At 40.2% G+C, this 21,355-nt stretch overlaps 16 non-coding genes across 16 annotated transcripts; all 16 read right to left on the minus strand.

Moving 5' to 3' along the window:
* Window positions 1–1,287: 1,287 nt before the first annotated feature.
* Window positions 1,288–1,361, minus strand: TRNAV-AAC. The gene has a single exon. It is a non-coding gene; the product is annotated as a tRNA-Val (tRNA).
* Window positions 1,362–2,226: 865 nt separating this feature from the next.
* Window positions 2,227–2,300, minus strand: TRNAV-AAC. Its single transcript has one exon. It is a non-coding gene; the product is annotated as a tRNA-Val (tRNA).
* An 877-nt stretch (window positions 2,301–3,177) lies between these two features.
* TRNAV-AAC lies at window positions 3,178–3,251 on the minus strand. Its single transcript has one exon. It is a non-coding gene; the product is annotated as a tRNA-Val (tRNA).
* An 865-nt stretch (window positions 3,252–4,116) lies between these two features.
* TRNAV-AAC lies at window positions 4,117–4,190 on the minus strand. The gene has a single exon. It is a non-coding gene; the product is annotated as a tRNA-Val (tRNA).
* Window positions 4,191–5,055: 865 nt separating this feature from the next.
* On the minus strand, window positions 5,056–5,129 carry TRNAV-AAC. The gene has a single exon. It is a non-coding gene; the product is annotated as a tRNA-Val (tRNA).
* Window positions 5,130–5,994: 865 nt separating this feature from the next.
* TRNAV-AAC lies at window positions 5,995–6,068 on the minus strand. Its single transcript has one exon. It is a non-coding gene; the product is annotated as a tRNA-Val (tRNA).
* Window positions 6,069–6,933: 865 nt separating this feature from the next.
* On the minus strand, window positions 6,934–7,007 carry TRNAV-AAC. Its single transcript has one exon. It is a non-coding gene; the product is annotated as a tRNA-Val (tRNA).
* An 865-nt stretch (window positions 7,008–7,872) lies between these two features.
* Window positions 7,873–7,946, minus strand: TRNAV-AAC. The gene has a single exon. It is a non-coding gene; the product is annotated as a tRNA-Val (tRNA).
* A 1,745-nt stretch (window positions 7,947–9,691) lies between these two features.
* Window positions 9,692–9,765, minus strand: TRNAV-AAC. Its single transcript has one exon. It is a non-coding gene; the product is annotated as a tRNA-Val (tRNA).
* An 818-nt stretch (window positions 9,766–10,583) lies between these two features.
* TRNAV-AAC lies at window positions 10,584–10,657 on the minus strand. Its single transcript has one exon. It is a non-coding gene; the product is annotated as a tRNA-Val (tRNA).
* An 892-nt stretch (window positions 10,658–11,549) lies between these two features.
* On the minus strand, window positions 11,550–11,623 carry TRNAV-AAC. The gene has a single exon. It is a non-coding gene; the product is annotated as a tRNA-Val (tRNA).
* A 3,888-nt stretch (window positions 11,624–15,511) lies between these two features.
* On the minus strand, window positions 15,512–15,585 carry TRNAV-AAC. Its single transcript has one exon. It is a non-coding gene; the product is annotated as a tRNA-Val (tRNA).
* Window positions 15,586–16,411: 826 nt separating this feature from the next.
* Window positions 16,412–16,485, minus strand: TRNAV-AAC. The gene has a single exon. It is a non-coding gene; the product is annotated as a tRNA-Val (tRNA).
* Window positions 16,486–17,350: 865 nt separating this feature from the next.
* Window positions 17,351–17,424, minus strand: TRNAV-AAC. Its single transcript has one exon. It is a non-coding gene; the product is annotated as a tRNA-Val (tRNA).
* Window positions 17,425–18,245: 821 nt separating this feature from the next.
* On the minus strand, window positions 18,246–18,319 carry TRNAV-AAC. Its single transcript has one exon. It is a non-coding gene; the product is annotated as a tRNA-Val (tRNA).
* Window positions 18,320–19,184: 865 nt separating this feature from the next.
* On the minus strand, window positions 19,185–19,258 carry TRNAV-AAC. Its single transcript has one exon. It is a non-coding gene; the product is annotated as a tRNA-Val (tRNA).
* Between the last annotated feature and the right edge of the window lie 2,097 nt (window positions 19,259–21,355).

The following is a 21,355-nucleotide window of genomic DNA, read 5'->3' on the forward strand; positions in this document are numbered from 1 at the left end:
AGCATATGACGTGCTCACAATCATTCCACCCTAGTCCTTGTTGATTCGTACACGTATTTCTTCAATAAAAGTCCAAACAATTAATTACATGCTCAATGTGTGTTCGAGGGCACGGTTCTCGGGCCTATAAGCTCCAAGGCTCTTAAACTTTCACGTAGAGGTCTAAAATGAATCAATGTGTGTTCGAGGGCACGGTTCCCGGGCTTACCAAGCTCTAAGGCTCTTAAACTTTCCCGTAGAAATCTAAAATGANACCAAGCTCTAAGGCTCTTAAACTTTCCCGTAGAAATCTAAAATGAATCCAGATCATTATTTTAAAAATAAAAATAAAAATAAAAATTGCAAAGATGGCGTCGCCTAGACTTGAACTGGAGACCTTTAGTGTGTAAGACTGACGTGATAACCAACTACACCATAACACCGTTGGAAGCCTTACCAGAAGATTAGCCAAACTATAGAGTTAAGCCCAAACTTCCTAGAGCCTAAAGAAAAGCCCGTGGAAACCTACCAGGAACTGGATGCGACGACAGCCTACAAGTAGGCTGCTTACCGAGTACTTTTTTACTCACCGCATTTTAGATTTCTTTTTCAGGTCTTCGCTAACTGTCGCTCGAGGTGGGGGAGCGTTCGAGAGCTGCATTATCGCTTGAGGGTCGTTTATGAGTGTCGACCCGGTTTGTGTACTTCGGGTCTTTTACATTTCGTTCGAAACAGTATCCTGAACTCTTTCTCCATTTGTAACAAATTTTAGTAACACTTGTTTGTGTTGCCTTTCAATTTGTTTTAGTCGAGGTGTTGTTTGATTTTAAATTGCATTATCTAAATGTTTAATTTAATTTTACTTTTAGTTTTATTTTCGTCACGGTTCGAGATTTGAAGCCTCGAAAATCACGTAACGAAAGACTCAATGACTCTTCGTCTAGCAAAAACCGTCTGTTGGACCAATCAACCTAGACCTCTGATACTAAGTTGAGTTCATAAATTTCTTGGCTAAATCCAGCATATGACGTGCTCACAATCATTCCACCCTAGTCCTTGTTGATTCGTACACGTATTTCTTCAATAAAAGTCCAAACAATTAATTACATGCTCAATGTGTGTTCGAGGGCACGGTTCTCGGGCCTATAAGCTCCAAGGCTCTTAAACTTTCACGTAGAGGTCTAAAATGAATCAATGCGTGTTCGAGGGCACGGTTCCCGGGCTTACCAAGCTCGAAGGCTCTTAAACTTTCTCGTAGAGGTCCAAAATGAATCCAGATTATTATTATAAAAATAAAAATTGCAAAGATGGCGTCGCCCAGACTTGAACTGGAGACCTTCAGTGTGTTAGACTGACGTGATAACCAACTACACCACGACACCGTTGGAAGCCTCACCAGAAGGTCAGCCAAACTATAGAGTTAAGCCCAAACTTCCTAGAGCCTAAAGAAAAGCCCGTGGAAACCTACCAGGAACTGGATGCGATGACAGCCTACAAGTAGGCTGCTTACCGAGTACTTTTTTACTCACCGCATTTTAGATTTCTTTTTCAGGTCTTCGCTAACTGTCGCTCGAGGTGGGGGAGCGTTCGAGAGCTGCATTGTCACTTGAGGGTCGTTTATGAGTGTCGACCCGGTTTGTGTACTTCGGGTCTTTTATATTTCGTTAGAAACAGTATCCCGAACTCTTTCTCCGTTTGTAACAAATTTTAACAACACTTGTTTGTGTTGCCTTTCAATTTGTTCTAGTCGAGGTGTTGTTTGATTTTAAATTGCATTATCTAAATGTTTAATTTAATTTTACTTTTAGTTTTATTTTCGTCACGGTTCGAGATTTGAAGCCTCGAAAATCACGTAACGAAAGACTCAATGACTCTTCGTCTAGCAAAAACCGTCTGTTGGACCAATCAACCTAGACCTCTGATACTAAGTTGAGTTCATAAATTTCTTGGCTAAATCCAGCATATGACGTGCTCACAATCATTCCACCCTAGTCCTTGTTGATTCGTACACGTATTTCTTCAATAAAAGTCCAAACAATTAATTACATGCTCAATGTGTGTTCGAGGGCACGGTTCTCGGGCCTATAAGCTCCAAGGCTCTTAAACTTTCACGTAGAGGTCTAAAATGAATCAATGCGTGTTCGAGGGCACGGTTCCCGGGCTTACCAAGCTCGAAGGCTCTTAAACTTTCTCGTAGAGGTCCAAAATGAATCCAGATTATTATTATAAAAATAAAAATTGCAAAGATGGCGTCGCCCAGACTTGAACTGGAGACCTTCAGTGTGTTAGACTGACGTGATAACCAACTACACCACGACACCGTTGGAAGCCTCACCAGAAGGTCAGCCAAACTATAGAGTTAAGCCCAAACTTCCTAGAGCCTAAAGAAAAGCCCGTGGAAACCTACCAGGAACTGGATGCGATGACAGCCTACAAGTAGGCTGCTTACCGAGTACTTTTTTACTCACCGCATTTTAGATTTCTTTTTCAGGTCTTCGCTAACTGTCGCTCGAGGTGGGGGAGCGTTCGAGAGCTGCATTGTCACTTGAGGGTCGTTTATGAGTGTCGACCCGGTTTGTGTACTTCGGGTCTTTTATATTTCGTTAGAAACAGTATCCCGAACTCTTTCTCCGTTTGTAACAAATTTTAACAACACTTGTTTGTGTTGCCTTTCAATTTGTTCTAGTCGAGGTGTTGTTTGATTTTAAATTGCATTATCTAAATGTTTAATTTAATTTTACTTTTAGTTTTATTTTCGTCACGGTTCGAGATTTGAAGCCTCGAAAATCACGTAACGAAAGACTCAATGACTCTTCGTCTAGCAAAAACCGTCTGTTGGACCAATCAACCTAGACCTCTGATACTAAGTTGAGTTCATAAATTTCTTGGCTAAATCCAGCATATGACGTGCTCACAATCATTCCACCCTAGTCCTTGTTGATTCGTACACGTATTTCTTCAATAAAAGTCCAAACAATTAATTACATTCGCAACGTGTGTTCGAGGGCACGGTTCTCGGGCCTATAAGATCCAAGGCTCTTAAACTTTCACGTAAAGGTCTAAAATGTATCAATGTGTGTTTGAGGGCACGGTTCCCGGGCTTACCAAGCTCTAAGGCTCTCTAACTTTCCCGTAGAGGTCCAAAATGAATCAAGATCATTATTATAAAAATAAAAATAAAAATAAAAATTGCAAAGATGGCGTCGCCCAAACTTGAACTGGAGACCTTCAGTGTGTTAGACTGACGTGATAACCAACTACACTACGACACCGTTTGAAGTCTCACCAGAAGGTCAGCCAAACTATAGAGTTAAGCCCAAACTTCCTAGAGCCTAAAGAAAAGCCCGTGGAAACCTACCAGGAACTGGATGCGACGACAGCCTACAAGTAGGTTGCTTACCGAGTACTTTTTTACTCACCTCATTTTATATTTCTTTTTCAGGTCTTCGCTAACTGTCGCTCGAGGTGGGGGAGGCTTCGAGAGCTGCATTGTCTCTTGAGGGTCGTTTATGAGTGTCGAATCGGTTTGTGTACTTCGGGTCTTTTACATTTTGTTCGAAACAGTATCCCCAACTCTTTCTCCGTTAGTAACAAATTTTAACAACACTTGTTTGTTTTGGCTTTCAATTTCTTCTAGTCGAGGTGTTGTTTGATTTTAAATTGCATTATCTAAATGTTTAATTTAATTTTACTTTTAGTTTTATTTTCGTCACGGTTCGAGATTTGAAGCCTCGAAAATCACGTAACGAAAGACTCAATGACTCTTCGTCTAGCAAAAACCGTCTGTTGGACCAATCAACCTAGACCTCTGATACTAAGTTGAGTTCATAAATTTCTTGGCTAAATCCAGCATATGACGTGCTCACAATCATTCCACCCTAGTCCTTGTTGATTCGTACACGTATTTCTTCAATAAAAGTCCAAACAATTAATTACATGCTCAATGTGTGTTCGAGGGCACGGTTCTCGGGCCTATAAGCTCCAAGGCTCTTAAACTTTCACGTAGAGGTCTAAAATGAATCAATGCGTGTTCGAGGGCACGGTTCCCGGGCTTACCAAGCTCGAAGGCTCTTAAACTTTCTCGTAGAGGTCCAAAATGAATCCAGATTATTATTATAAAAATAAAAATTGCAAAGATGGCGTCGCCCAGACTTGAACTGGAGACCTTCAGTGTGTTAGACTGACGTGATAACCAACTACACCACGACACCGTTGGAAGCCTCACCAGAAGGTCAGCCAAACTATAGAGTTAAGCCCAAACTTCCTAGAGCCTAAAGAAAAGCCCGTGGAAACCTACCAGGAACTGGATGCGATGACAGCCTACAAGTAGGCTGCTTACCGAGTACTTTTTTACTCACCGCATTTTAGATTTCTTTTTCAGGTCTTCGCTAACTGTCGCTCGAGGTGGGGGAGCGTTCGAGAGCTGCATTGTCACTTGAGGGTCGTTTATGAGTGTCGACCCGGTTTGTGTACTTCGGGTCTTTTATATTTCGTTAGAAACAGTATCCCGAACTCTTTCTCCGTTTGTAACAAATTTTAACAACACTTGTTTGTGTTGCCTTTCAATTTGTTCTAGTCGAGGTGTTGTTTGATTTTAAATTGCATTATCTAAATGTTTAATTTAATTTTACTTTTAGTTTTATTTTCGTCACGGTTCGAGATTTGAAGCCTCGAAAATCACGTAACGAAAGACTCAATGACTCTTCGTCTAGCAAAAACCGTCTGTTGGACCAATCAACCTAGACCTCTGATACTAAGTTGAGTTCATAAATTTCTTGGCTAAATCCAGCATATGACGTGCTCACAATCATTCCACCCTAGTCCTTGTTGATTCGTACACGTATTTCTTCAATAAAAGTCCAAACAATTAATTACATGCTCAATGTGTGTTCGAGGGCACGGTTCTCGGGCCTATAAGCTCCAAGGCTCTTAAACTTTCACGTAGAGGTCTAAAATGAATCAATGCGTGTTCGAGGGCACGGTTCCCGGGCTTACCAAGCTCGAAGGCTCTTAAACTTTCTCGTAGAGGTCCAAAATGAATCCAGATTATTATTATAAAAATAAAAATTGCAAAGATGGCGTCGCCCAGACTTGAACTGGAGACCTTCAGTGTGTTAGACTGACGTGATAACCAACTACACCACGACACCGTTGGAAGCCTCACCAGAAGGTCAGCCAAACTATAGAGTTAAGCCCAAACTTCCTAGAGCCTAAAGAAAAGCCCGTGGAAACCTACCAGGAACTGGATGCGATGACAGCCTACAAGTAGGCTGCTTACCGAGTACTTTTTTACTCACCGCATTTTAGATTTCTTTTTCAGGTCTTCGCTAACTGTCGCTCGAGGTGGGGGAGCGTTCGAGAGCTGCATTGTCACTTGAGGGTCGTTTATGAGTGTCGACCCGGTTTGTGTACTTCGGGTCTTTTATATTTCGTTAGAAACAGTATCCCGAACTCTTTCTCCGTTTGTAACAAATTTTAACAACACTTGTTTGTGTTGCCTTTCAATTTGTTCTAGTCGAGGTGTTGTTTGATTTTAAATTGCATTATCTAAATGTTTAATTTAATTTTACTTTTAGTTTTATTTTTGTCACGGTTCGAGATTTGAAGCCTCAAAAATCACGTAACGAAAGACTAAATGACTCTTCATCTAACAAAAATCGTTTGTTGGACCAATCAACCTAGACATCTGATACTAAGTTGAGTTCATAAATTTCTTGGCTAAATCCAGCATATGACGTGCTCACAATCATTCCACCCTAGTCCTTGTTGATTCGTGCACGTATTTCTTTAATATAAGTCCAAACAATTAATTACATGCTCAATGTGTGTTCGAGGGCACGGTTCTCGGGCCTATAAGCTCCAAGGTTCTTAAACTTTCACGTAGAGGTCTAAATTGAATCAATGTGTGTCCGAGGGCACGGTTCCCGGGCTTACCAAGCTCGAAGGCTCTTAAACTTTCTCGTAGAGGTCCAAAATGAATCCAGATTATTATTATAAAAATAAAAACTGCAAAGATGGCGTCGCCCAGACTTGAACTGGAGACCTTCAGTGTGTTAGACTGACGTGATAACCAACTACACCACGACACCGTTGGAAGCCTCACCAGAAGGTCAGCCAAACTATTGAGTTAAGCCCAAACAACCTAGAGCGTAAAGAAAATCCCGTGGAAACCTACCAGGAACTGGATGCGATGACAGCCAACAAGTAGGCTGTTTACCGAGTACTTTTTTACTCACCGCATTTTAGATTTCTTTTTCAGGTCTTCGCTAACTGTCGCTCGAGGTGGGGGAGCGTTCGAGAGCTGCATTGTCACTTGAGGGTCGTTTATGAGTGTCGACCCGGTTTGTGTACTTCGGGTCTTTTGTATTCTGTTAGAAACAGTATCCCGAACTCTTTCTCCGTTTGTAACAAATTTTAACAACACTTGTTTGTGTTGCCTTTCAATTTGTTCTAGTCGAGGTGTTGTTTGATTTTAAATTGCATTATCTAAATGTTTAATTTAATTTTACTTTTAGTTTTATTTTCGTCACGGTTCGAGATTTGAAGCCTCGAAAATCACGTAACGAAAGACTCAATGACTCTTCGTCTAGCAAAAACCGTCTGTTGGACCAATCAACCTAGACCTCTGATACTAAGTTGAGTTCATAAATTTCTTGGCTAAATCCAGCATATGACGTGCTCACAATCATTCCACCCTAGTCCTTGTTGATTCGTACACGTATTTCTTCAATAAAAGTCCAAACAATTAATTACATGCTCAATGTGTGTTCGAGGGCACGGTTCTCGGGCCTATAAGCTCCAAGGCTCTTAAACTTTCACGTAGAGGTCTAAAATGAATCAATGTGTGTTCGAGGGCACGGTTCCCGGGCTTACCAAGCTCGAAGGCTCTTAAACTTTCTCGTAGAGGTCCAAAATGAATCCAGATTATTATTATAAAAATAAAAATTGCAAAGATGGCGTCGCCCAGACTTGAACTGGAGACCTTCAGTGTGTTAGACTGACGTGATAACCAACTACACCACGACACCGTTGGAAGCCTCACCAGAAGGTCAGCCAAACTATAGAGTTAAGCCCAAACTTCCTAGAGCCTAAAGAAAAGCCCGTGGAAACCTACCAGGAACTGGATGCGATGACAGCCTACAAGTAGGCTGCTTACCGAGTACTTTTTTACTCACCGCATTTTAGATTTCTTTTTCAGGTCTTCGCTAACTGTCGCTCGAGGTGGGGGAGCGTTCGAGAGCTGCATTGTCACTTGAGGGTCGTTTATGAGTGTCGACCCGGTTTGTGTACTTCGGGTCTTTTATATTTCGTTAGAAACAGTATCCCGAACTCTTTCTCCGTTTGTAACAAATTTTAACAACACTTGTTTGTGTTGCCTTTCAATTTGTTCTAGTCGAGGTGTTGTTTGATTTTAAATTGCATTATCTAAATGTTTAATTTAATTTTACTTTTAGTTTTATTTTCGTCACGGTTCGAGATTTGAAGCCTCGAAAATCACGTAACGAAAGACTCAATGACTCTTCGTCTAGCAAAAACCGTCTGTTGGACCAATCAACCTAGACCTCTGATACTAAGTTGAGTTCATAAATTTCTTGGCTAAATCCAGCATATGACGTGCTCACAATCATTCCACCCTAGTCCTTGTTGATTCGTACACGTATTTCTTCAATAAAAGTCCAAACAATTAATTACATGCTCAATGTGTGTTCGAGGGCACGGTTCTCGGGCCTATAAGCTCCAAGGCTCTTAAACTTTCACGTAGAGGTCTAAAATGAATCAATGCGTGTTCGAGGGCACGGTTCCCGGGCTTACCAAGCTCGAAGGCTCTTAAACTTTCTCGTAGAGGTCCAAAATGAATCCAGATTATTATTATAAAAATAAAAATTGCAAAGATGGCGTCGCCCAGACTTGAACTGGAGACCTTCAGTGTGTTAGACTGACGTGATAACCAACTACACCACGACACCGTTGGAAGCCTCACCAGAAGGTCAGCCAAACTATAGAGTTAAGCCCAAACTTCCTAGAGCCTAAAGAAAAGCCCGTGGAAACCTACCAGGAACTGGATGCGATGACAGCCTACAAGTAGGCTGCTTACCGAGTACTTTTTTACTCACCGCATTTTAGATTTCTTTTTCAGGTCTTCGCTAACTGTCGCTCGAGGTGGGGGAGCGTTCGAGAGCTGCATTGTCACTTGAGGGTCGTTTATGAGTGTCGACCCGGTTTGTGTACTTCGGGCTGTTGTTGCTAGCAAACAAAGGAAAAGAGATGGGGAAGGGATGAGAATGTTGTTGCTCGCAAACAAAGGAGGAAGGGATGACAAACAAAGGAAAATGGATGGCAAACAAAGGAAAAGAGATGAGGTTTTTGTTACTGGCAAACAAAGGAAAAGGGATGGAGAAGGGATGAGGCTGTTGTTGTTGGGAAACAAAAGAAAAGGGGGCAGTTGTTGGCAAACAAAGGAAAATTGATGGGAAGGGATGGGACTATTGTTGGCAAGAAAAGGGATTGGGGCGGTTGCTAGCAAACCACATGGAATTCTAGAACCAAGAAAATGGACTGGGGCTGCTGTTGGCAAGAAAAGGGATTGGGCGGTTGTTGGCAAACAAATGGAATTTCTGAACCAAGAAAAGGGATGGGGCAAACAAGGGTGGAATTTCACAACAAAGGGAAGAGATGGGGCTGTTGCTGGCAAACAAAGGAAAAGGGATGGGGCTTGTTGCTGGCAAACAACCAACAAAGAAAATGGGGGAAAAGGTAATTCCAGAACCAATAAAGAAAAAGGAGAAAAGGTAATTTCGAAACCAACAAAGAAAAAAGGGATGTAATGGTTCTTTTTCCGGAACCAACTAAGAAAAAGGATGGATGGTTCTTTTTCCGGAACCAACAAAGAAAACGAATGAGATGGTAATTTCAGAACCAACAAAGATAAGGGATATGATGGTAATTCTAGAACTAACAAAAAAGAGGGAACCAACAAAGAAACAAAAAAGAGGGAACCAACAAAGAAACAAAAAAGAGGGAACCAACAAAGAAAAGAGATGAGATGGTAATTCCAAAACCAACAAAGATAAGGGATATGATGGTAATTCCATAACCAACAAAGAAAATGAATGGTAATTCTAGAACAGAAAAAATTGATGGTAATTATAGAATAAAGAAAATGGATGGTAATTCCAGAACGAACAAAGAGAAGGGATGGTAATTCTAGAATAGAGAGAAAATGGAAGGTAAGTCTAGAACCCATGAAGAAAATGGATGGTAATTCGAGAATAAAGAAAAGGGATTGTAATTCTAGAACAAAAAAAATGGAGGGTAAGTCTAGAACCCATGAAGAAAATGGATGGTAATTCGAGAATAAAGAAAAGGGATTGTAATTCTAGAACAAAAAAAATGGAGGGTAANATAAATTTCTTGGCTAAATCCAGCATATGACGTGCTCACAAACATTCCACCCTAGTCCTTGTTTATTCGTACACGTATTTCTTCAATTAAAGTCCAAACAATTAATTACATGCTCAATGTGTGTTCGAGGGCACTGTTCTTGGTCCTATAAGCCTCAAGGCTCTTAAACTTTCACGTAGAGGTCTAAAATGAATCAATGTGTGTTCGAGGGCACGGTTCCCGGGCTTACCAAGCTCGAAGGCTCTTAAACTTTCTCGTAGAGGTCCAAAATGAATCCAGATTATTATTATAAAAATAAAAATTGCAAAGATGGCGTCACCCAGACTTGAACTGGAGACCTTCAGTGTGTTAGACTGACGTGATAACCAACTACACCACGACACCGTTGGAAGCCTCACCAGAAGGTCAGCCAAACTATAGAGTTAAGCCCAAACTTCCTAGAGCCTAAAGAAAAGCCCGTGGAAACCTACCAGGAACTGGATGCGATGACAGCCTACAAGTAGGCTGCTTACCGAGTACTTTTTTACTCACCGCATTTTAGATTTCTTTTTCAGGTCTTCGCTAACTGTCGCTCGAGGTGGGGGAGCGTTCGAGAGCTGCATTGTCACTTGAGGGTCGTTTATGAGTGTCGACCCGGTTTGTGTACTTCGGGTCTTTTATATTTCGTTAGAAACAGTATCCCGAACTCTTTCTCCGTTTGTAACAAATTTTAACAACACTTGTTTGTGTTGCCTTTCAATTTGTTCTAGTCGAGGTGTTGTTTGATTTTAAATTGCATTATCTAAATGTTTAATTTAATTTTACTTTTAGTTTTATTTTCGTCACGGTTCGAGATTTGAAGCCTCGAAAATCACGTAACGAAAGACTCAATGACTCTTCGTCTAGCAAAAACCGTCTGTTGGACCAATCAACCTAGACCTCTGATACTAAGTTGAGTTCATAAATTTCTTGGCTAAATCCAGCATATGACGTGCTCACAATCATTCCACCCTAGTCCTTGTTGATTCGTACACGTATTTCTTCAATAAAAGTCCAAACAATTAATTACATGCTCAATGTGTGTTCGAGGGCACTGTTCTTGGTCNTCAATGCGTGTTCGAGGGCACGGTTCCCGGGCTTACCAAGCTCGAAGGCTCTTAAACTTTCTCGTAGAGGTCCAAAATGAATCCAGATTATTATTATAAAAATAAAAATTGCAAAGATGGCGTCGCCCAGACTTGAACTGGAGACCTTCAGTGTGTTAGACTGACGTGATAACCAACTACACCACGACACCGTTGGAAGCCCCACCAGAAGGTCAGCCAAACTATAGAGTCAAGCCCGAACTTCCTAGAGCCTAAAGAAAAGCCCGTGGAAACCTACCAGGAACTGGATGCGATGACAGCCTACAAGTAGGCTGCTTACCGAGTACTGTTTTACTCACCGCATTTTAGATTTCTTTTTCAGGTATTTGCTAATTGTCGCTCGACGTGGGGGAGCGTTCGAGAGCTGCATTGTCACTTGAGGGTCGTTTATGAGTGTCGACCCGGTTTGTGTACTTCGGGTCTTTTATATTTCGTTAGAAACAGTATCCCGAACTCTTTCTCCGTTTGTAACAAATTTTAACAACACTTGTTTGTGTTGCCTTTCAATTTGTTCTAGTCGAGGTTTTGTTTGGTTTTAAATTGCATTATCTAAATGTTTAATTTAATTTTACTTTTAGTTTAATTTTCGTCAATTTTACTTTTAGTTTAATTTTCGTCACGGTTCGAGATTTGAAGCCTCGAAAATCACGTAACGAAAGACTCAATGACTCTTCGTCTAGCAAAAACCGTCTGTTGGACCAATCAACCTAGACCTCTGATACTAAGTTGAGTTCATAAATTTCTTGGCTAAATCCAGCATATGACGTGCTCACAATCATTCCACCCTAGTCCTTGTTGATTCGTACACGTATTTCTTCAATAAAAGTCCAAACAATTAATTACATGCTCAATGTGTGTTCGAGGGCACGGTTCTCGGGCCTATAAGCTCCAAGGCTCTTAAACTTTCACGTAGAGGTCTAAAATGAATCAATGCGTGTTCGAGGGCACGGTTCCCGGGCTTACCAAGCTCGAAGGCTCTTAAACTTTCTCGTAGAGGTCCAAAATGAATCCAGATTATTATTATAAAAATAAAAATTGCAAAGATGGCGTCGCCCAGACTTGAACTGGAGACCTTCAGTGTGTTAGACTGACGTGATAACCAACTACACCACGACACCGTTGGAAGCCTCACCAGAAGGTCAGCCAAACTATAGAGTTAAGCCCAAACTTCCTAGAGCCTAAAGAAAAGCCCGTGGAAACCTACCAGGAACTGGATGCGATGACAGCCTACAAGTAGGCTGCTTACCGAGTACTTTTTTACTCACCGCATTTTAGATTTCTTTTTCAGGTCTTCGCTAACTGTCGCTCGAGGTGGGGGAGCGTTCGAGAGCTGCATTGTCACTTGAGGGTCGTTTATGAGTGTCGACCCGGTTTGTGTACTTCGGGTCTTTTATATTTCGTTAGAAACAGTATCCCGAACTCTTTCTCCGTTTGTAACAAATTTTAACAACACTTGTTTGTGTTGCCTTTCAATTTGTTCTAGTCGAGGTGTTGTTTGATTTTAAATTGCATTATCTAAATGTTTAATTTAATTTTACTTTTAGTTTTATTTTCGTCACGGTTCGAGATTTGAAGCCTCGAAAATCACGTAACGAAAGACTCAATGACTCTTCGTCTAGCAAAAACCGTCTGTTGGACCAATCAACCTAGACCTCTGATACTAAGTTGAGTTCATAAATTTCTTGGCTAAATCCAGCATATGACGTGCTCACAATCATTCCACCCTAGTCCTTGTTGATTCGTACACGTATTTCTTCAATAAAAGTCTAAACAATTAATTACATGCTCAATGTGTGTTCGAGGGCACCGTTCTCGGGCTTATCAAGCTCTGAGGCTCTTAAACTTTGTTGTAGAGGTATAAAATGAATCCAGATTATTAATATAAAAATAAAAATAAAAATTACAAAGATGGCATCGCCCATATTTAAACTTGAGACCTTCAGTGTGCTAGACTGACGTGATAACCAACTACACCACGACACCATTGAAACTCTCCTCAGAAGGTTAGCCAAACTATAGAGTTAAGCCCAAACTTCCTAGAGCCTAAAGAAAAGCCCGTGGAAACCTACCAGGAACTGGATGCGATGACAGCCTACAAGTAGGCTGCTTACCGAGTACTTTTTTACTCACCGCATTTTAGATTTCTTTTTCAGGTCTTCGCTAACTGTCGCTCGAGGTGGGGGAGCGTTCGAGAGCTGCATTGTCACTTGAGGGTCGTTTATGAGTGTCGACCCGGTTTGTGTACTTCGGGTCTTTTATATTTCGTTAGAAACAGTATCCCGAACTCTTTCTCCGTTTGTAACAAATTTTAACAACACTTGTTTGTGTTGCCTTTCAATTTGTTCTAGTCGAGGTGTTGTTTGATTTTAAATTGCATTATCTAAATGTTTAATTTAATTTTACTTTTAGTTTTATTTTCGTCACGGTTCGAGATTTGAAGCCTCGAAAATCACGTAACGAAACACTCAATGACTTTTCGTCTAGCGAAAATCGTGTATTGGACCACAACCTAGACCTCTGGTACTAAGTTGAGTTCATAAATTTCTTGGCTAAGTCAAGCATATGACGTGCTCACAATCATTCCACCCTAGTCCTTGTTGATTCGTACACGTATTTCTTCAATAAAAGTCTAAACAATTAATTACATGCTCAATGTGTGTTCGAGGGCACCGTTCTCGGGCTTATCAAGCTCTAAGGCTCTTAAACTTTGTTGTAGAGGTATAAAATGAATCCAGATTATTAATATAAAAATAAAAATAAAAATTACAAAGATGGCATCGCCCATATTTAAACTTGAGACCTTCAGTGTGCTAGACTGACGTGATAACCAACTACACCACGACACCATTGAAACTCTCCTCAGAAGGTTAGCCAAACTATAGAGTTAAGCCCAAACTTCCTAGAGCCTAGAATAAAGCCCGTGGAAACCTACCAGGAACTGGATGCGATGAGAGCCTACAAGTAGGCTGCTTACCGAGTACTTTTTTACTCATTGCATTTTAGATTTCTTTTTCATGTCTTCGATAAATGTCGCTCAAGGTGGGGGAGCGTTTGAGAGCTGTATTGTCACTTGAGGGTCGTTTAAGAGTGTCGACCCAGTTTATGTATTTTGGAAGAATGATCCATCACTCCTTCACAGTCAGTCAAGACTCAAGCAAGACAAGATTCATTCGACTTAACTCCTTGTTCCGTTCGAGTTCGTTATTCTTTAACTGTAAAGGAATTGAAAATGAAAGAAAGATGTTTTGGGGAAATTCTCTTTCTGATAATTGAACGAACACCATTATAGGTGCATTTATATGCATTTCCTTCTTGCTTGAAATTTAGCCAATCCTTGTACCAGTCAGCATCCAACGGAAAAACATCTCAATGCAGTAGTGTTTCTGGCATTGTAGAGATATATAGCCAATATCATCAGTATTCCCAGGATAGAAATGATCCTCCTGGTTACCGGCCGAGAGAAGGATTTCATATGATATTTCGTTCGAAACAGTACCCCGAACCCTTTCTCCGTTTGTAACAAACCTTTAATAACACATGTTTTCATTGCCTTTCAATTTGTTCTAGTCGAGGTGTTGTTTGATTCTAAATTGCATTATCTGAATGTTTAATTATTTTTACTTTTAGTTTTATTTTCGTCACGGTTCGAGATTTGAAGCCTCGAAAATCACGTAACGAAAGACTCAATGACTCTTCGTCTAGCAAAAACCGTCTGTCGGATTAATCAACCTAGACCTCTGATACTAAGTTGAGTTCATAAGTTTCTTGGCTAAATCAAGCATATGACGTGCTCACAATCATTCCACCCTAGTTCTTGTTGATTCGTACATGTATTTCTTCAATAAAAGTCCAAACAATTAATTACATGCTCAATGTGTGTTCGAGGGCACGGTTCTCGGGCCTATAAGCTCCAAAGCTCTTAAACTTTCACGTAGAGGTCTAAAATGAATCAATGTGTGTCAGAGGGCACGGTTCTTGGGCTTACCAAGCTCTAAGGCTCTCTAACTTTCCTGTAGAGGTCCAAAATGAATCCAGATCATTATTATAAAAATAAAAATAAAAATCGCAAAGATGGCGTCGCCCAGACTTTAAATGGAGACCTTCAGTGTGTTAACGTGATAACCAACTACACCACGACACCATTGGAAGCCTCATCAGAAGGTCAGCCAAACTATAGAGTTAAGACCAAACTTCCTAGAGCCTAAAGAAAAGCCCGTGGAAACCTACCAGGAACTGGATGCGACGACAGCCTACAAGTAGGTTGCTTACCGAGTACTTTTTTACTCACCTCATTTTATATTTTTTTTTCAGGTCTTCGCTAACTGTCGCTCGAGGTGGGGGAGCGTTCGAGAGCTGCATTGTCGCTTGAGGGTCGTTTATGAGTGTCGACCCGGTTTGTGTACTTCGGGTCTTTTACATTTCGTTCGAAACAGTATCCCCAACTCTTTCTCCGTTTGTAACAAATTTTAACAACACTTGTTTGTGTTGCCTTTCAATTTGTTCTAGTCGAGGTGTTGTTTGATTTTAAATTGCATTATCTAAATGTTTAATTTAATTTTACTTTTAGTTTTATTTTCGTCACGGTTCGAGATTTGAAGCCTCGAAAATCACGTAACGAAAGACTCAATGACTCTTCGTCTAGCAAAAACCGTCTGTTGGACCAATCAACCTAGACCTCTGATACTAAGTTGAGTTCATAAATTTCTTGGCTAAATCCAGCATATGACGTGCTCACAATCATTCCACCCTAGTCCTTGTTGATTCGTACACGTATTTCTTCAATAAAAGTCCAAACAATTAATTACATGCTCAATGTGTGTTCGAGGGCACGGTTCTCGGGCCTATAAGCTCCAAGGCTCTTAAACTTTCACGTAGAGGTCTAAAATGAATCAATGTGTGTTCGAGGGCACGGTTCCCGGGCTTACCAAGCTCGAAGGCTCTTAAACTTTCTCGTAGAGGTCCAAAATGAATCCAGATTATTATTATAAAAATAAAAATTGCAAAGATGGCGTCGCCCAGACTTGAACTGGAGACCTTCAGTGTGTTAGACTGACGTGATAACCAACTACACCACGACACCGTTGGAAGCCTCACCAGAAGGTCAGCCAAACTATAGAGTTAAGCCCAAACTTCCTAGAGCCTAAAGAAAAGCCCGTGGAAACCTACCAGGAACTGGATGCGATGACAGCCTACAAGTAGGCTGCTTACCGAGTACTTTTTTACTCACCGCATTTTAGATTTCTTTTTCAGGTCTTCGCTAACTGTCGCTCGAGGTGGGGGAGCGTTCGAGAGCTGCATTGTCACTTGAGGGTCGTTTATGAGTGTCGACCCGGTTTGTGTACTTCGGGTCTTTTATATTTCGTTAGAAACAGTATCCCGAACTCTTTCTCCGTTTGTAACAAATTTTAACAACACTTGTTTGTGTTGCCTTTCAATTTGTTCTAGTCGAGGTGTTGTTTGATTTTAAATTGCATTATCTAAATGTTTAATTTAATTTTACTTTTAGTTTTATTTTCGTCACGGTTCGAGATTTGAAGCCTCGAAAATCACGTAACGAAAGACTCAATGACTCTTCGTCTAGCAAAAACCGTCTGTTGGACCAATCAACCTAGACCTCTGATACTAAGTTGAGTTCATAAATTTCTTGGCTAAATCCAGCATATGACGTGCTCACAATCATTCCACCCTAGTCCTTGTTGATTCGTACACGTATTTCTTCAATAAAAGTCCAAACAATTAATTACATGCTCAATGTGTGTTCGAGGGCACGGTTCTCGGGCTTACCAAGCTCTAAGGCGGTTCTCGGGCTTACCAAGCTCTAAGGCTCTTAAACTTTCCCGTAGAGGTCCAAAATGAATCCAGATCATTATTATAATAAATAAAAATAAAAATAAAAATTGCAAAGATGGCGTCGCCCAGACTTGAACTGGAGACCTTCAGTGTGTTAGACTGACGTGATAACCAACTACACCACGACACCGTTGGAAGCCTCACCAGAAGGTCAGCCAAACTATAGAGTTAAGCCCAAACTTCCTAGAGCCTAAAGAAAAGCCCGTGGAAACCTACCAGGAACTGGATGCGATGACAGCCTACAAGTAGGCTGCTTACCGAGTACTTTTTTACTCACCGCATTTTAGATTTCTTTTTCAGGTCTTCGCTAACTGTCGCTCGAGGTGGGGGAGCGTTCGAGAGCTGCATTGTCACTTGAGGGTCGTTTATGAGTGTCGACCCGGTTTGTGTACTTCGGGTCTTTTATATTTCGTTAGAAACAGTATCCCGAACTCTTTCTCCGTTTGTAACAAATTTTAACAACACTTGTTTGTGTTGCCTTTCAATTTGTTCTAGTCGAGGTGTTGTTTGATTTTAAATTGCATTATCTAAATGTTTAATTTAATTTTACTTTTAGTTTTATTTTCGTCACGGTTCGAGATTTGAAGCCTCGAAAATCACGTAACGAAAGACTCAATGACTCTTCGTCTAGCAAAAACCGTCTGTTGGACCAATCAACCTAGACCTCTGATACTAAGTTGAGTTCATAAATTTCTTGGCTAAATCCAGCATATGACGTGCTCACAATCATTCCACCCTAGTCCTTGTTGATTCGTACACGTATTTCTTCAATAAAAGTCCAAACAATTAATTACATGCTCAATGTGTGTTCGAGGGCACGGTTCTCGGGCCTATAAGCTCCAAGGCTCTTAAACTTTCACGTAGAGGTCTAAAATGAATCAATGCGTGTTCGAGGGCACGGTTCCCGGGCTTACCAAGCTCGAAGGCTCTTAAACTTTCTCGTAGAGGTCCAAAATGAATCCAGATTATTATTATAAAAATAAAAATTGCAAAGATGGCGTCGCCCAGACTTGAACTGGAGACCTTCAGTGTGTTAGACTGACGTGATAACCAACTACACCACGACACCGTTGGGAGGCTCACCAGAAGGTCAAACAAACTATAGAGTTAAGCCCAAACTTCCTAGAGCCTAAAGAAAAGCCCATGGAAACCTACCAGGAACTGGATGCGACGACAACTTTCAAGTAGGCTGTTTATCGAGTACTTTTTTACTCATCGCATTTTAGATTTCTTTTTCAGGTCTTCGCTAACTGTCGCTCGAGGTGGGGGAGCGTTCGAGAGCTGCATTGTCGCTTGAAGGTCGTTTATGAGTGTCAACCCGGTTTGTGTACTTCGGGTCTTTTATATTTCGTTAGAAACAGTATCCCGAACTCTTTCTCCGTTTGTAACAAATTTTAACAACACTTGTTTGTGTTGCCTTTCAATTTGTTCTAGTCGAGGTGTTGTTTGATTTTAAATTGCATTATCTAAATGTTTAATTTAATTTTACTTTTAGTTTTATTTTCGTCACGGTTCGAGATTTGAAGCCTCGAAAATCACGTAACGAAAGACTCAATGACTCTTCGTCTACTAAAAACCGTCTGTTGGACCAATCAGCCTAAACCTCTGATACTAAGTTGAGTTTATAAGTTTCTTGGCTAAATCAAGCATATGAATTCCACCCTAGTCCTTGTTGATTCGTACACGTATTTCTTCAATAAAAGTCCAAACAATTAATTACATGCTCAATGTGTGTTCGAGGGCACGGTTCTCGGGCCTATAAGCTTCAAGGCTCTTAAACCTTCACGTGGAGGTCTAAAATGAATCAATGTTTTTTTGAGGGCACGGTTCCCGGGCTTACCAAGCTCTAAGGCTCTTAAACTTTCCCGTAGAGGTTCAAAATTGCAAAGATGGCGTCGCCCAGACTTGAACTGGAGACCTTCAGTGTGTTAGACTGACGTGATAACCAACTACACCACGACACCGTTGGAAGCCTCACCAGAAGGTCAGCCAAACTATAGAGTTAAGCCCAAACTTCCTAGAGCCTAAAGAAAAGCCCGTGGAAACCTACCAGGAACTGGATGCGATGACAGCCTACAAGTAGGCTGCTTACCGAGTACTTTTTTACTCACCGCATTTTAGATTTCTTTTTCAGGTCTTCGCTAACTGTCGCTCGAGGTGGGGGAGCGTTCGAGAGCTGCATTGTCACTTGAGGGTCGTTTATGAGTGTCGACCCGGTTTGTGTACTTCGGGTCTTTTATATTTCGTTAGAAACAGTATCCCGAACTCTTTCTCCGTTTGTAACAAATTTTAACAACACTTGTTTGTGTTGCCTTTCAATTTGTTCTAGTCGAGGTGTTGTTTGATTTTAAATTGCATTATCTAAATGTTTAATTTAATTTTACTTTTAGTTTTATTTTCGTCACGGTTCGAGATTTGAAGCCTCGAAAATCACGTAACGAAAGACTCAATGACTCTTCGTCTAGCAAAAACCGTCTGTTGGACCAATCAACCTAGACCTCTGATACTAAGTTGAGTTCATAAATTTCTTGGCTAAATCCAGCATATGACGTGCTCACAATCATTCCACCCTAGTCCTTGTTGATTCGTACACGTATTTCTTCAATAAAAGTCCAAACAATTAATTACATGCTCAATGTGTGTTCGAGGGCACGGTTCTCGGGCCTATAAGCTCCAAGGCTCTTAAACTTTCACGTAGAGGTCTAAAATGAATCAATGCGTGTTCGAGGGCACGGTTCCCGGGCTTACCAAGCTCGAAGGCTCTTAAACTTTCTCGTAGAGGTCCAAAATGAATCCAGATTATTATTATAAAAATAAAAATTGCAAAGATGGCGTCGCCCAGACTTGAACTGGAGACCTTCAGTGTGTTAGACTGACGTGATAACCAACTACACCACGACACCGTTGGAAGCCTCACCATAAGGTCAGCCAAACTATAGAGTTAAGCCCAAACTTCCTAGAGCCTAAAGAAAAGCCCGTGGAAACCTACCAGGAACTGGATGCGATGACAGCCTACAAGTAGGCTGCTTACCGAGTACTTTTTTACTCACCGCATTTTAGATTTCTTTTTCAGGTCTTCGCTAACTGTCGCTCGAGGTGGGGGAGCGTTCGAGAGCTGCATTGTCACTTGAGGGTCGTTTATGAGTGTCGACCCTGTTTGTGTACTTCGGGTCTTTTATATTTCGTTCGAAACGGTATCCCGAACTCTTTCTCCGTTTGTAACAAATTTTAACAACACTTGTTTGTGTTGCCTTTCAATTTGTTCTAGTCGAGGTGTTGTTTGATTTTAAATTGCATTATCTAAATGTTTAATTTAATTTTACTTTTAGTTTTATTTTCGTCACGGTTCGAGATTTGAAGCCTCGAAAATCACGTAACGAAAGACTCAATGACTCTTCGTCTAGCAAAAACCGTCTGTTGGACCAATCAACCTAGACCTCTGATACTAAGTTGAGTTCATAAATTTCTTGGCTAAATCCAGCATATGACGTGCTCACAATCATTCCACCCTAGTCCTTGTTGATTCGTACACGTATTTCTTCAATAAAAGTCCAAACAATTAATTACATGCTCAATGTGTGTTCGAGGGCACGGTTCTCGGGCCTATAAGCTCCAAGGCTCTTAAACTTTCACGTAGAGGTCTAAAATGAATGAATGTGTGTTCGAGGGCACGGTTCCCAAGCTTACCAAGCTCTAAGGCTCTTAAACTTTCTCGTAGAGGTCCAAAATGAATCCAGATCATTATTAAAAAAATAAAAATAAAAATAAAAATTGCAAAGATGGCATCGCCCAAACTTGAACTGGAGACCTTCAGTTTGTTAAACTGACGTGATAACCAACTACACCACGACATTGTTGGAAGCCTCACCATAAGGTCAGCCAAACTATAGAGTTTAGCCTTGTAATAGCCAAAAATAAATAAAGAAATAAAGAAATAAAAATAATTATTAAAAAAAATAGTTAAAATAATAAAATAATAAATAAATAAATAAAAATTAAAAGAAGAAAAACATTTTGTAACGGATCCCTCCTCCTTCCTTCAATCTCTCACCACTCCTTCCCTAAAATTAAATCTGGCAACAAATCAATCTCTTTTCTGTAAAAACTAAATGGAGATTTACCTAAAATTCTTCCTTCCTACAAAAACAAATAGAAAAAGAAAAGAAAAGGTTTAAGCAGACTAGCTCCCCAGGAGGAGATATATCATTTAAAGAGGTTAGTATGCTAAATCTTCCTTTTATTTTATTAAATAATATTAATTTGGTTACAATTATTTAGTTTTATATTAGAGATTAAATGAAAAGAATTGTGTATGAGTTTAGGAAATCAAAACCAATTATATTTTAGATCTACTTTGTTGCAATGATTTAGAACTACTGAATTGTTGAAATGATTTAGATTGTAATTTTATATGAATTATAGGAAAAGAATATAAGGAAATAAGAAAAAAATGAGATAGAGATAGAAATACAGAACACTCTTAACTGAAAAGAAAAATAATAATAAAAATAAAAATGGAAGATTTTGAAGTAGGAATAGATTAACGAAATTGAATAATACCTTCTTAAAAATAATTACAGAAGAAGAGGAAAGATTGATGAAAGATTTGTGAAACAGGAAAGATTTGTTGAACAATATTTATCAGTAAAACAGAAAATATCAGAGTGGAGTGAGCTCCTTTAAATTTTGTCTAACAGGAAATATCATAATTTTACGATGACCAATCTAAATTAGAGAAATAATTTTATAGAGTTCAAACTTGAAACTGATGTCATGAACTCATATAGATTGACTCGGATTTCAAAGGACGGAATCGAACTTTCATTAAAGATATATTTGTGACAACGACTTAAGCTAGCCAGGTAAGTGACCTTACTATCGGCAAGGTTATATTTGATGTTGACACGTGCCCTGTGGTTCTGCACGTGTCATATATATTGATATGTGTGAATTGTCTGAGGATCGATATGCTTCCTATATGTTATGTTATGTTATGTTAT

The sequence above is a fragment of the Cucurbita pepo genome, unplaced genomic scaffold, assembly GCF_002806865.2.
Source record: "Cucurbita pepo subsp. pepo cultivar mu-cu-16 unplaced genomic scaffold, ASM280686v2 Cp4.1_scaffold000179, whole genome shotgun sequence".
NCBI lineage: Eukaryota > Viridiplantae > Streptophyta > Magnoliopsida > Cucurbitales > Cucurbitaceae > Cucurbita > Cucurbita pepo.